The following is a 6,453-nucleotide window of genomic DNA, read 5'->3' as shown; positions in this document are numbered from 1 at the left end:
TGGACATTACAATCCTAAACATACATGCACCTAACATGGGGGCCCCCAAATTCATCAAACAAACGCTATTAGAACTAAGGTCACAGATAACACCAAACACCCCACTTCAACACCCTACTCTCATGAATTGACAGGTCATTCTGGGAAAAAATAAACAGAGAGGCATCTGGACTAAATGAAGTCATAGAAGGAATGGATCTAACAGATATATACAGGACATTTCATCCAAATGCTGCAGAATATGCATTCTTTTCAGCAGCACATAGAACATTCTCTAAAATAGACCATATATTAGGACACAAAGCAAATCTTAACAAATACAGGGAAATTGAAATAATTCCTTGCATTCTATCTGACCATAATGGAAACAAACTACAAATCAATAGTAAGAAAAGCTATAGATCATACACAAAATCATGGAAACTAAACAATGCATTACTAAATGATGAATGGGTCAATGAAGAAATCAAGAAGGAAATCAAAAAATTCATAGAGTCAAACAATAATGAGAACACAACATACCAAAATCTCTGGGACACAATGAAGGCAGTCTGAGAGGTAAATTTATAGCTTTAAGTGCCTATATTAAGAAATTAGAAAGGTCACAAGTAAATGACCTAATGCTTCACCTTAAAGCCTTGGAAAAAGAAGAACAAGGCAAACCAAAAATCAGTAGACAGGAAGAAATAATAAAGATTAGGGCAGAAATTAATGAAATAGAAACAACAACAACAAAAAAAATCCAAAGAATCAATGAAACAAAGAGTTGGTTCTTTGAAAAGATAAACAAGATTGATAAACCCTTAGCAAATCTGACCAAAAGAAAGAGAGATGAGACACAAATTAATAAAATTACAGATGAAAAAGATAACATCACAACAGACACCAGAGAAATTCAAAAATCATAGGGACATACTATAAAAACATATACTCCACAAAGTATGAAAATCTGAAGGATATGGATGATTTCCTTAACTTATATTTCCTTGACTTACCTAAATTAAGTCAAGATGAGATTAATAACTTAAATATGCCTATAACAAGTATGGAGATCTGAGCAGTTATCAAAAATCTCCCAAATAGAAAACCAGGCCCAGATGGATTCACTACTGAATTTTACCAGACCTTCAGGGAAGAACTAACACCATTGCTTCTTAAGCTTTTCCATAAAATAGAAAAAGAAGGAATCCTACCAAACTACTTCTACGAAGCCAGCATCACCCTGATACCAAAACCAGGCAAAGATAGAACAAAAAAAGAAAATTATACACCAATCTCCCTCATGAACATAGATGCAAAAATTCTCAACAAAATATTGGCAAACAAAATACAAGAATATATCAGAAAGATCATTCACCCAGACCAAGTAGGCTTCATACCAGAGATGCAGGGATGGTTCAACACAAATCAATAAATGTAATACATTATATAAATGGACTCAAGGATATCTAGGATATACAAAGAACTTAAAAAGTTAACTAATAAGGAATCAAAGAAGCCAATCAAAAAATGGGCTATGGAGCTAAATAGAGAGTTCTCAAAGGAAGAAATACAAATGGCATCTAAAAAAATGTTCTATATCACTAGTCATTAGGGAAATGCAGATTTAAAACTACATTGAGATTCCATCTCACTCCTGTCAGATTGGCTACCATCATGAAAACAAATGATCATAAATGTTGGCGGGGATGTGGAAAAAGAGGAACCCTTCTACACTGTTGGTGGGAATGCAATCTGGTCCAGCCATTGTGGAAATCAGTGTGGATGTTCCTAAAACAGCTAGAGATTGATCTACCATATGACCCAGCTATAGCACTCCTAGGCATATATCCAAAGGACTCATCTCATTTCCTTAGAAGTACGTGCTCAACCATGTTTATTGCTGCTCAATTTATAATAGCTGGGAAATGGAACCAGCCTAGATGTCCCTCAACTGATGAGTGGATAATGAAGATGTGGCACATTTATACAATGGAGTTCTACTCAGCGGTAAAGAAAAATGAAGTTATGAAATTTGCAGAAAAATGGATGGATCTGGAAGGGATTATAATAAGTGAGGAAACCCAGGCCCAGAAAGCCAAGCGCCACATGTTCTCCCTCATATGTGGATCCTAGCTACAGATGATTGGGCTTCTGCATGAGAAGGAAAAAACTCAGTAGCAGAGGCCAGTAAGTTAAAAAGGAGACATAAAGGGAAGAGAAAGGAGGGGAGGAGGGTACTTAATAGGTTGGTATTATATATATGTAAGTACAATGATTGAGATGGGGAGGAGATATGATGGAGAATGGAATTTCAAAGGGTAAAGTGGGGGGGTGGTAGGAAGGGTATTACCATGGGATATTTTTTATAATCATGAAAAATGTTAATAAAATTTGAGAAAAATAAATAAATATAGATAAATAAAAATATTTCATTTTATGTATTTATTTATTAGAGAGAGAGAGAGAGAGCAGGCATGCCAGGGCATCCAGCCATTGCAAATGAACTCCAGATGCATGTGTCACCATGTGCATCTGGCAAACCTAGGTTCTTAGGCTTCACAGGCAAGTGCATTAACCACTAAGCAATCTCTACAGCCCTGAAAAAGGTATTTTTTATGCAAGAAAGTGAGAGTGAGAGAGACAGAGAATTGGCACTCCAGGTCCTCCAGCCACTGCAACCAAACTCCCAACGTGTGTGTCTCTTTCTACACATGTACCACCTTGTGTCACTGTACAGCTGGCTTACATGGGACCTGGAGAGTCAAACATGAGTCCTTAGGCTTCACAGGCAAGTACCTTAACCACTAAGCCATCTCTCCAGCCTGAGAGAGAGAGGGAGGGGGAGGGAGGGAGGGAGAATGGGCACACCAGGCCCTCTACCCACTACAAATGAACTCCAGATGTATGTGGGTATTGGAGAAGTGAACCTGGATCCTTAGGTTTAAAAACAAGTATCTTAACCACTAAGCCATTTCTCCAGTCTGAAAAGGCTATTAAAAAAAAAAAAAGACATGTTAAAATAATGAAAAGATAAGCCACAGACTAAGAAAAATAATATGTAAGGGACTTTCAAATGTTTAATACTTTTTTTTTTGTTTATTTGGTTTGGTTTTTCAAGGGAGGGTCTCTTTTTAGCCCAAACTGACCCAGAATTCACTATGTAATTCACTATGTAGTCTTAGGCTGGCCTCAGACTCATTGTGATCAACCTACCTGTGCCTCCTGAGTGCTGGGATTAAAGGCATGCACCACCATACCCAGCTTTAATATGTTTCTTAATGAAAATACACTTATTACAATGGTTAAAAGGCAAAAGTCAGGGCTGGAGAGATGGCTTAGTGGTTAAGGCACTTGCCTATGAAGCCAAAGGACCCAGGTTCAATTCCCCAGTACCAATGTAAGCCAAATACAAGAGGGCTCATGGTTCTGGAGTTCATTTGCAGTGGCTATAGGCCCTGGTGCATCCCCCCAACTCCTTGCAAATAAATTTTTAAAAATACAAATACTTTTTTAAAAAAAGGCAAAACTTAGTCAGGTATGGGAGAACATGCCTTTAATCCTAGCACTAGGAGGCAGAAATAAAAGGATTGCTGTGAGTTCAAGATCAGCCTAGGACTACAGAGTGAGTTCCAAGTCAACCTGGGCCACAGTGAGACCCTACCTTGAAAAACCAAACAATAAAAGGTAAAAGCCAACAATACTAAGTCTGGCAAGGATGGAGAGCAACTGAAAATTTTATCTGTTGTGGGTAGGAGTGCAAGATGGCAAACACACTTTGGAAACAGTGTGGCAGTTTGTGTAAAGTCAGCAGATACTTACTATATGATCCAGCACACCCATACTTAAGAATTTACCTGGTGAACTGAAAACTTGAGTTCAAAAAAGCCAGGTGTGGTGCAACATGCCTTCAATCCCAGCACTTGGGAGGCAGAGGTAGGAGGATTACCTTGAGTTTGAGGCCACCCTGAGAATACATAGTAAATTCCAGGTCAGCCTGGGCTAGAGCAAGACCCTACCTCAAAAAACAAAACAAACTTGTGTTCATATAAATGCGGACATAAAAATGGTAGAAAAGGGGCTGGAGAGGTGGCTTAGTGGTTAAGGCAGTTGCCTGCAAAGCCTAAGGACCCAAGTTCGATTCTCCAGGTCCCATGTAAGCCAGATGCACATGGTGGCAAATGCGTCTGGAGTTTGTTTGCAGTGGCTAGAGGTCCTGGCACACCCATTCTCTCTCTCTCTCTCTCTCTCCCTCTCTGTCTCTAATAAATTTAAAAATAAATAAATAAATCTTTTTAAAAATGATAAAAAGGCCTTTTCATATTGCAGAAGAGTCACTTCCAGATCTTTCCCCAGGCAAGGAAACACCTGTAACTTCTGCAATAAGGATGCCCCATCCCAACACACTTGTGGAAACCTGTTGTGGAGACTCACAGACCTGCTGGGACATAGGAAAATTCCAGAAGGGAGGGAAAGCTTGCCTTAGTTGATGACTCATGGTGCTGAGATCTTTAGGCTGTAGGAGGGGTATGTGTGGCAGGGAGAAGGAAATGAAGACTTCAGATGAGCATGATGGAAACTTCTTGTGAAAGCCCTAGAGAGGGGCTTTCCAGGGCTTTCTGGAGGGGACCAGTAGCATCCAGACCACAGTCTTGGAGCTGACTCAAGTTGTTTTCTAAACTTCAGAGACAGGATTTCAAATGCTACCTGATCCTAGAGAATCATCCCTTTGTAAACTGATGCATACTGTACTTTTAGATCCTCTATGTGAACTTAAGAGTTAAAAACCACATGGATCACACAACACAGGCTGTACATTTAAAAGAAAATCCATGGCATTTCATCAGGTAGTTTTCCATTTCTAAAGGCTACCCTCAATCCTGAACCTATGGAACCTTCTTTCATGTTAAGACTGAAAGCCACAGCTTTAAGATTTCAGAAATACAGTTTCAAGGCTGGGCATGGTGGTGCATGGCTGTAATCTCAGCTCTTGGGAGACAGAGACAGGAAGATCGTCACAAGTGTGAAGTCAGCCTGGCCCACATAGTCAGTTCCTGGCTAGCTAGGGTGAACCTGTCCCTATAAAACAAAACAAACACATATGTATATTTTCAGGTCCCTCAGGGCTGGAAGCTGCACTCGTCATACAGACTCGGGAAAAGTGAAAAGAGGTAGCAGGAAATTTTGTAAATTGTTTCTAGGGTTTAGGATTAATAATAACAGCCTTCAGGACTTAAGAGACACCAGACAGGTAATCCACAATACTGGAAATAGCAGAACTGGATGAGTGAGTTTCATAGGTTCTTTCTGAATCATTTGTTTTAAATGTGCATTCCAGTTTTGAGATTCATTATACCAGTATACATTAAAGCACATTTTGCTGAAAAGAAATTCATACCAATGAACTAATTTCAAATTTAACCTAACTCTCTGTTGTAGGTAGTTCTAATGTTCCTGTGACGACCATCCAACCAGACAGTGTTTATGGGAGGAAGGGACTTATTTCAAGCTTACAGATCCAGGGGAAGTTCCATCAATGGTGGAAGAAACTGGCTCCCATCTATAAATCCAAGCAGAGGGAGATATCATCACCACCCAGAATACACCAAAAAAGGAGCAAGTACAAACTGTCAGCAAGCAGGACCCCCAGAGCTGAAATCTCGCTGCAAACCTTTGAGCTGGAATTCCAGGATCCACCCCAGGGATGCCTCCTCCAGTCCTGGTGACTGGAGACCCAAGTTACAAGCTTAATAAAATGCCTAAGTCTATGCGGGACCGACATTCACATGCAAACCATCACACTTTCCAACAGCTGTTCTACCACAAAACTACAGCTGAATGTGATCATAGAGATATCTGAAACTTCTGGAATCCTATTCTGGATGGCCCATTGGTTGCTTTTGTTTGTTTGTGTGGTGCTGGTATCTAACCCAGAGCTCTGGCATGCAAGACAGATGTTCTACCATCAAGCAACTTTTCCCACCGCTTGTATTATTTTATTATTATTATTATTATTATTTTGTTTTGTTTGTTGAGGTAGGGTCTCATTCTAGCCCAGGCTGACCTGGAATTCATTCTGGATTCTCAGGGTGGCCTTGAACTTGTGGTGATCCTCCTATCTCTGCCTCCAGAGTGCTGGGATTAAAGATTAAAGGTGTGTGCTATGACGCCCCACTTTCTATTGTTTTTTTTATAGCATAATTGAGTTTTATTTTAAATTTATTTATTGGTTGGTTTGTTTGGTTTTTCAAGGTAGGGTCTCACTCTACCTGGAATTCACTCTGTAGTCTCAGGGTGGCCTTGAACTCACGGCAATCCTCCTACCTCTGCCTCCCGAGTGCTGAGATTAAAGGCATGTGCCACCACACCCAGCTATATCTATTGTTTTTTGAAAGTCCTGGAGTAGTTGTTTTAGAGCTTATTACAGGCTCCTCATTTTTTTTTTCCTATGTATCAGACCCATCTTCAAACAAT

This window comes from Jaculus jaculus, chromosome 1 (genome assembly GCF_020740685.1).
Source record: "Jaculus jaculus isolate mJacJac1 chromosome 1, mJacJac1.mat.Y.cur, whole genome shotgun sequence".
Taxonomy (NCBI): domain Eukaryota; kingdom Metazoa; phylum Chordata; class Mammalia; order Rodentia; family Dipodidae; genus Jaculus; species Jaculus jaculus.
Note: the sequence above shows the minus strand (reverse complement) of the source record.